The sequence below is a fragment of the Ctenopharyngodon idella genome, chromosome 9 (genome assembly GCF_019924925.1).
Source record: "Ctenopharyngodon idella isolate HZGC_01 chromosome 9, HZGC01, whole genome shotgun sequence".
NCBI classification, from domain to species: domain Eukaryota; kingdom Metazoa; phylum Chordata; class Actinopteri; order Cypriniformes; family Xenocyprididae; genus Ctenopharyngodon; species Ctenopharyngodon idella.
Genome location: NC_067228.1, coordinates 32,794,613 through 32,803,642, shown reverse-complemented (window position 1 = coordinate 32,803,642; position 9,030 = coordinate 32,794,613). Strand labels below are relative to the sequence as shown.

The window sequence follows — 9,030 nt, the reverse complement described above, 5'->3', positions numbered from 1 at the left end:
TGCCTGGAGGAGGGGTCTTTTTTTGAATGTTTTTATGAAGGGGAGGTTAAGTTGACAAGAAGAACAGAGTGAATGTGCTCTGCTTATTTCTGCAGCATGGCGTCATAACAGTCTCTACATCTTTATTGAAGCAATAAAGCCACGAGAGGACGTGTGCTATAGAGATTTTAACACATTAAACATGCGCAATACTGAAACCACACATTATCAGGGTAAAATCACTTGAGATTATTCCTTTTATAAAATGACATAATGCAAAATGGTACATAAATAAGTAATTAATATATGAAAAATAATTAAATATAAGGGGAAATCGGGAGTGTTGCAACATTTTTTTTATGTTTCATTCATGAAATTATTGTTGTAATCAAAGTTATTTGTTTTAAATTTTAGATACAAAATGACAAATTATGGTGAATAGCTTAAAAAAAACAATGTGTTTGTCTCTATTGTCTAAATTGTCAAATGTTGGCTAATACACTAGCACATTTTGTGTATGTTTGTGGGTCTGTGATATTTTATGAAGTTACTAGTTTTTTTAACATTATTTGAAAAGTGTGGATATTTAATATCAAATTAAACAAGACAATCTTCTGATTCACCCAATGTTCAAAGTTTATATTAGAGATGCACTGATACTAAATTTCTCTCTCAAAATCACTCTAAAAAAAAAAACTGAAATGTTTGTATAAAACAGTATCACATAAGACAGTTTTCATGAGCACTTGTCTTCATGGCATATTTTACACAAACATATAATTAACAGTAAATAAGCTCCTCTCTGGTGTTTTTTATATATAGATAGCTAAGGAACTGTGAACATTGGAAAACATTCCTGAGGTAAATGTGACATGATGTGACATTGTTCACAAGCTGTTTTATTGACATCTTTCCACGGTTGAAACACAAATAAAGTAATTACATGAGACATGATACATTCCGATAAGTTCAACATACCTTTGATGTTCATGCATGTTTTTCGAGATATAACTTGTACTGAAGAGGAAGAAATTTCATGATAAAATGGACAGAATTTGAAAACTGAAACTTTAATTCTTATCAGAAGTAACAAAGCACAAAGCTTTTTGCGATTACTGGATGGGAGGCGCTACAAATAATATTTGATGTAGGAAAAAAAAAGCAGACCTGGCAACCCTGGCTTGAACTACGGGTGATTCATAGGGTCAAAAAGAGCCTGCTTTAACATCAGTATTTTTAAACTGTTAATGCGTTAAAATTCAACACTAGAGTGATTTTCTTCACACACAGTATGTATGAGTTGCAGTCTGACACGTTTTTCCCTTTTGATTGACAGGATATAATTGGCCCTGATCATCTGCAGTTTTTAAACAATAGGCCGATAGTTATAATAGTAGCTTTTATCGGCCGATACCGATTGTTGGTCGATACATCAGTGCATCTCTAGTTTATATATATATATATATATATATATATATATATATATATATATATATATATATATATATATATATATATATATATATATGGGTCAATGACGTAACAGGTCATTTTTTTGTCCAAATGCCTTAATAATAATAAAAAACAAAGATATGACATCCAAAGTATGTAAGGTAGTACAACAAGATCTCTTTTATTGAATCCAAAAGGTTTTAATCATATTTTGCTACATATAAAGGTATTTTAAAGATTTTGAAGTGTCAAAGGTCATTCGGTTTAACCGTCCACAGGCCAATGCAGCCATTTCATTTGTGATTGAAATATCTTTAAATGTAATAAATGTATATATTTTTTATTCTGGCATGATTTTATAACATCATATATCAACATAGTAGAAAATGGTATTAAAATTATGTGTAGAAGTTGTTGCTTTGTTATGAGAAAAAATGTCCGGAAAAATGAATTTCATTGATGTCATTCGGAGTAACCAATAAAAAGGGATCATTTTGGATCATGTTATGTGGTCAATATCATGTGACAGGATGTGACATCATTTAGACACCTGCAAAGGACCACATGGTCATGAAGCAAAGTAACTAACTCTCTCTTAACTATTTGAAAAATTCATGTTTTCACTTGCTCATACGCATGTCCCGAAACATCAGGTTATTCGGTACAACCGCTATAAAGCATGGAAAATGTTGTACTATTTTAAAAACTTGTACTAAATATAAAATGTTTGATTGTCCTTTTGTTAGCTAGCTAGATATCAGCCTGTTAGCATTGTTTGAAAATATCGTCATTCTGTATAACCAAAAGTGTCATTCGGTAAAACTGAAATTTTGGTTAAACCGAATGACTTTTTTGGTGACAAATTTTGTCCATCTTGTAAAAAAATGACAAAAGCAGTGTTAATTGATTATAAAAACCACATAATCTCATTGTTAACTCTTAATAATACTTCAAAATTAATTATATCTCCATTAAGTTTTTTTTTTTTACACTTTTAAAAACCTTATTCGTCAATGACCCATATATTAAAAATGGTATTTACAAATTATAATGAAATAAAAGACGACTTAAGAGTGTACACTTTCATGACTATGTTTCTTAACACACTTAAGTACACTTTTAAAATGTGCACTTTGTAATAATGCCAAATCAAGTGCTTTAACTTTACAGTACCTTTTAAATCATTATGTTTTAATAACAATGTTGTCGTGCTTTAAAGAGGTACACTTATTTTGATGCGTTGACTAACGTACTTAATAATTGTAACTAACAGCGTTATTCAATATTACATTTAAAGTTAATATATTTTAAATGTACTAAATTGCAACTTTATCATTACAAATGTGTAATTACAAATATATTTAAATACATGACATACAAGTTTGAATTGAGATTACATTAAAGTGTATTTTAGTTTACCATAAATGTTTGTCAGTATTCGGCTGTAGGCTATAACCCATTTCAAAGACAATGATTACAATGATTACTTAAGTCCTACTGAAGTGGGTAAAAAAAAAAGCACTCTAAAGTTGCATTTAATATAAATTTTAACTATAATACAGTTTCATTTAATTGTACATAACATGTAATTGTCAGTTCACACTTAGGTATGTTCTTTATTTCCCTAATAAGTATTCTCTTTAAAAGGATGGTAAAGAGTACTGTCATATGACACCCATTAACTTGATCACAAATCAAATTAAAAAGAATTCATCTGATCTCACAAGAATGTCTATATTGGGTATTTTAGAACAGCTTCAACTCATTCAATGGCAATTTAGAGATTGAAATGTCCTTTTTATAATACAAATTTTATGACTGTTTCCCAGACCTTTATATGCACACCATATACAGCCAAACTGTGCCAAACATGTACAGTGTAGAGACATGCACTTAAGGGTTTACCCTATTTTTACTGTTTTTACTCCACTGCATAACCACTGAAACCTTAATGCAGTTTGTCACACTAATCCTTTAGTACAACACTGCAGTCTGATACGTAAACTTTTAACAAGAATAACAAGTATTTGTGTTGTTTGTGCAGGGCTGTGTTTCTGCGGTGAAGCATCTGCTTTTCATTTTGAGTGTGTGTGTGTGTGTGATGGAGTATGTATGTTCTGGTTTGGCTGAGTGTGTGTGTGAGAGAGAGAGAGAGAGAGAGAGGGAGAGCGTGTGCATGCCATCTCTGTCATACCTGTGCCGTGCGCACTGCAAGGGAGCCACATTGTTCAGTGCAACATCAGGATGTCGTGCATTTAGGAAATAATTACCCAGCATCCTGCTGTTTTTAAACTCTTTTTCATCTTCTCTAATGGCTTCTTCTTCATTGGTCTCTAATCCCAAACAGGACGTAACGTGCAGAAGGAAGACGCGGCCGCTGCTGTCCCCACTGGAGCAGAGAGGACGCCAGCCTTTGATGTTCCACTCAAAATTATTAATTCCCTGCGTCAGGTTCTGTGTTTCATCTACATTTAAAGTCCAAATCTCGAGTCTGAGCAAAGCTTCTGTTATGCAAATCAGCAGTTAATGTGCATGCTGGGTTTGCTGGGGTTGTTTAATGTATTATTTTTTGAGAAAATTAATGACATCTGCGTCAGTTGATATTGATCTAAAATCTAGATAGATGTTCCCTGCTGCGCGTCAGATGAGCTTCATGTCTTAGTGTGGCCTTCAAATCACTAGGTTGAACGTCTGAGCACATGACTCAAAAATGAAATGTTCTTTCAGATTCTTTCAACATTCACTCACCCTCATGTTGTTCAAAACCCACATCGTTTGACTTTCTTGTGTGGTACACAAAATGAGAAGTTTAGCAAAAGTTCACGCTGCTCTTTTCCATAAAACATAAAGTCATTGATTCACAGTCTTTTCTTTTAAAGGTCATAAATCTCATCACGCTTACAGTACATTCAAAGCATCATAATGTGTTGTGTTAAACCTGGGTAAACATATCTTGAATATCCAGGTTTGAATATGAATGAGATATGAGAGAACAACTTAAAGGTTTACTCAGTATGTTATCATTATTAAAATGTTTTACACATGAAAAAACAAACAGCCTTTACTTTCATAAATTATGTATGTAATCATGTATACCCTTGTGAAAAAACTTTAAAAAGAGTACTTATTACACAAATAATATACTTTAGAAGAACAACTGAATGCAATGTTATCAGACACTTGCATGTTAATTCCAATTAAATAAAAATTTATTATAGTTTACATATTAAATGCTTTTAGAGTGAACTTTTGACCCACTCTTGAGTAGAACTTAAGTACAACTTTATAGGTAATTTCTTAATTACTTCTATCATCTTTGAAATATGGTTAAATGTGTACTGCTGAATGTACTGACAAGCATTTTACCATAAATTATACTTGAATGTCATTTCTATTGACATTTGTACATCATGTATTTGTGCTTTATAGGTGCTTTAGTAAGTTAGCATCAGCAAAAATGTGTACTTCTTTAAACCATGTCAAAAAATTATTATAAAACATAATGATTTAAAATGTATTTTAAGTTAAAACTTTTAATTTGAAATTATTACAAAGTGACCTTTTTAAAAGTGTACTTAAGTGTGTTATGAAACATTGTCATGAAAGTGTACTCTCTTTAAGTGCGCTTAATATTAATATTACATAATCTAATATATTTAATATATAACATACTTTTAAAGTCTCCCTGTAGTCAATTTTATCCCTTAAAACTCATTTTTGATCAACAAAATTACATATTAAAACTTTTTTTCCTGTGAAAATAAATGTCTTCATGCCTTAAAATAGCTTGAATGTAACTCTACACCCTTGCCTCATTTAGTATACGCGAATCAATGAATATGCTAATTAGCCCCGCCTCCACTCGCTCACACAAGCTCAGAGACCCACTTGGTCAACTTACTGATGTAAATGCTGCGCTATTGTTTTTTTTTACTAACGTCGGACACATAACGGTAATTAATATGATTAGCCTTTTGCTTGACTACGCTATAAAACAGCTAATAATGTGTTGCTAATGTTACACAAACCATGTTCCCGTTCGCCATCTCAGAGTCAGACAGCTGCCTTCTAGCAATCAGTATCCTTACAAACGCTTTGAACAACTCAGAACATCAGTGGAGAAGCGCATATAGTTCATCATACACCCACTATATTGCTAAATCTACACGATTTTTCATATCAACAGAAAAATATACCAGGATAACCTGGCTTCTCTTGTGACTCTCCTGCTTCAGAGCGGTAATAGTTAATAATATGCTAAAACTCGCCGGCATGTTGACGTGATTGGTTACAAGGTAGTTTGTGACGTCAGAAACACCAGCAATTTCAAACTGTGTTTTTGTCTTTAAATCACTGCAGTTTTATGGAGAAAATACTCAGCAATGGTGTTGACTTATGTATTTGCACATGGTTTGTCTTAAAGCACATTCAAAACACATAAAGACATATAAACAACATTAAAAACTTGATTTTCACCACAGGGTTTCTTTAAGATTTGATGTATACTACAAGTGCACATTTAATACAATTAAGCACACTTCTTTTTCACAAGGGCACCCACATGAGACAAAGACTCCAGTCATATATCAGTAGCCTAAAAAAAATACTGATTATTTGAAATGAAGAAGCAGGTTCGCAGCACACCAGACAAACCTTATCAGAAACCCCCTATTAGATAATTTCACTCAAAGAAATTAATATTGAATAAATTAATCCTATCTGTGTATATATTGTGAATGTCACATTTCTACAATTACAGCGGTAATTGAAAATAAGAAGCCAATCTGATTGGACTACATTTATAGTCAATGTGTGTTAATTGAGCTTTTTTGGTCATTTGAAGCTTGACAGAGACTGATCACTAAATGATTTCATTGTAATGCTAAAGAGCAGTCAGGACATTTTGGTAAATGTGTACTTTTGTGTTTCACAGGGAGAAAAAATAATAACAGCATACAAAACGAGGACAGAATTGTTATTTTTGGATTCTCTTTAACTTAAAAAAAGTTTTGGTTACACTTTATTTTAAGGTGTCCTATTTAAATAATTTTATTTATGCATTTATATTTAATGTTTGGTGCTTTTTATTTGTGTTAAATAACTTAGAGGTGTGTCATGAAGTCATTCTGAAGTGTCTGCTAGCATTAATCCCTCTCACCCTGAGGCTGCAGACAGCAACTGCACCATAGCTGGATGCTCACCTAATTTGACTGAAAGCAACACTGTTCTCAGAACAGACTGAATGAGTGTGCTTACTGAGCCACAGGAAGTGACCTCCAACATCAGCGGCTGAAGTGCACTCAGTGTTTTACTGCAGGTCATTCCAGATGATATTTCCTGATGATATTAAGGATCTCCTCCCTTGAGTGGCACCAGACAAACCCCGCCCCAACCAGACTAAACCCCGCCCACAAACTCATCTCATCACAGCTGTGTGCTCACATGGTTTTGATTTCCCATTAAAATGTCTCATTTCCATACAATATCAAAGACCAAAAGAGACTCAAAAACTTGAAAAGACTCAAAAAAGACTGAAGGACTGGAAGCCAGCACAGTAATTCACATCATATGGAAAACACCAATGAATCATTGCAAATGATCTTGCTTGAGTATGAAAATGTTTTTCTCCAGTCTTTGGTTTTGTCTGAATTCTGATGCCCTTCTGTGGAGATGTTTTTAGTGTTGGGAAAATATTTTGAACATGCTGTGTTAATTTCATTTGCTTGATTTCATCCCAGTATCTGAATTTATGACTGACAAAATATATTAGCTAAGCATTTTGTTTTTTAAAACTTTTTTGTGGGAGAGACATTGGTCTTTGAGTGATTTTATTGCCAAGTGTTGAGTTCTGCAACACATTTATTTTGCATTAGACACTTTTTAACAATTATTTCCTCACTTATAGATACCAGAGGTTTCTGACCACATAAAACACAACTTGCAAAATTTGAAAGGTGATATGCGAGTGTTACAGTATTTAAACGGAGAGCCACATTATTTACTGTGCGGTGACACTGTTACAGTTACTGTTAATTTGTTTGCTGAAACAACGTGCCTTAAGCAGAAACATGTGAGAGAAACGTTCTAAGAAAATCATGTCAGGATATTTAAGAAAAGTCATACATAACCTACATCACCCATAATATTGAAAACAGCATGGTAGATTGTAGATGGCGCACATGTTGGATCATGTTTGGAATGGCATACTACCATACTATTATTACAGTTTCTGCAGTATGTACACTATGGTAATTTCTGTGCATAGAAAACCAGATAACAAACAATATTTGCCAAAATTTGCAGTATGTAAAAAGAGCTTCAACCGGAAGTAATCAAACTGCCAAAAGTTAGCACATTATGCTCTTACTAGTTCTGCCATAGAAAGATATGGTAAAAGTAGTATGAGTAGTATACTATTATGCAGTTCGAATTCATTAAATATGTACATATTAAGACCTTGCATTGCAACAACAATGCAGCACACAAATTGTTGGCAGTACATAGTATATAGTTGACCCACAATGCATCATTCCAAACAGAATGGGAAGGCAAATCTGTCTCTGATTGGCTCATCTGTGTCCAATAAGTGGCAGTAAACCTCACTTCCTTTAAAGATGACCTAATGTAGAGTGACATTCCTTTACCAGAGTCTCCTTTTTACTGTGTCCGTTAATTTAAATGAACGTGTTTACACACACCATATATCCACAGGGCCTTGTGAAATCCCCCTAACAAGAGCTCCAGTGTATGGACTGATCTACAGATGAAGAATGACAGTCTATATGGTTATTTCTGAAATCGAAGGCAGCTAAACAGGCAGTGTTTTCTGTATGTAGGTACCTTGTAAGGAAACATGCAGACAGGCTTCCAAGGCACAATAACGTCCCTTTAAATATTCTAGAACAAGTTCAGATGAGGTTACAAAGGATATATTTAGTGACTACAATGCTTGGTAGCAGTAGAAAGTTGAATTCATAAGCTGAAAAAAAAAGAAGGCAGGCTTTACTGTTCACAGAAGATGAGCACGAATTCTATTGTGACACTTCAGTTTAAATGGCAAAAGGGCATTAGGTAAGTTAGTAGCTAAACAAAACTTTGAAAACTAAACAGTTTTCAAATATTTTTAAATGTTTAGCCACTATGTTTAGCTACTAACATCTTGCATCATGCTCTTTCACTGTTAAAACTGAAGCGTCACAATAGAATTAATCCTCGTTTTCTGTGAACAGCAGAAATGTTAAATGACCAACACTAACTTTGTGGTCTTTTAAATAATAATAATAAAAAGGTTCAAGACATGATTATGGTGTTGCTTAAAGGGATAGTTCACCCAAAAATGAAAATTCTGTCATCATTTGCTCACCCTCAAGTTGTTCCAAACCTGTATGAATTTATTTCTTCTGCTGAACACAGAAGAAGATATTTTGAAGAATGTCGGTAACCAAACAGTTGATGGACCCCATTGACTTCCACAGTATGGGGGGAAAAAAACTATGGAAGTCAGTGGGGCTCATCAACTGTTTGGTTACCGACATTCTTCAAAATATCTTCTTCAACTTGAGGGTGAGTAAATGATGACAGAATTTTAATTTTTGGGTG

The 9,030-nt window shown here is 33.4% G+C and overlaps 1 long non-coding RNA gene across 1 annotated transcript in view; it reads left to right on the top strand.

Moving 5' to 3' along the window:
* Nucleotides 1-8,435, top strand: part of LOC127518964 (uncharacterized) — a 38,852-nt gene extending 30,417 nt beyond the window's left edge. Inside the window, exon 4 of the long non-coding RNA XR_007931695.1 lies at nt 3,779-8,435. This is a non-coding gene — a long non-coding RNA (uncharacterized LOC127518964). The remainder of the gene's footprint in view (nt 1-3,778) is intronic.
* Nucleotides 8,436-9,030: the final 595 nt, after the last annotated feature.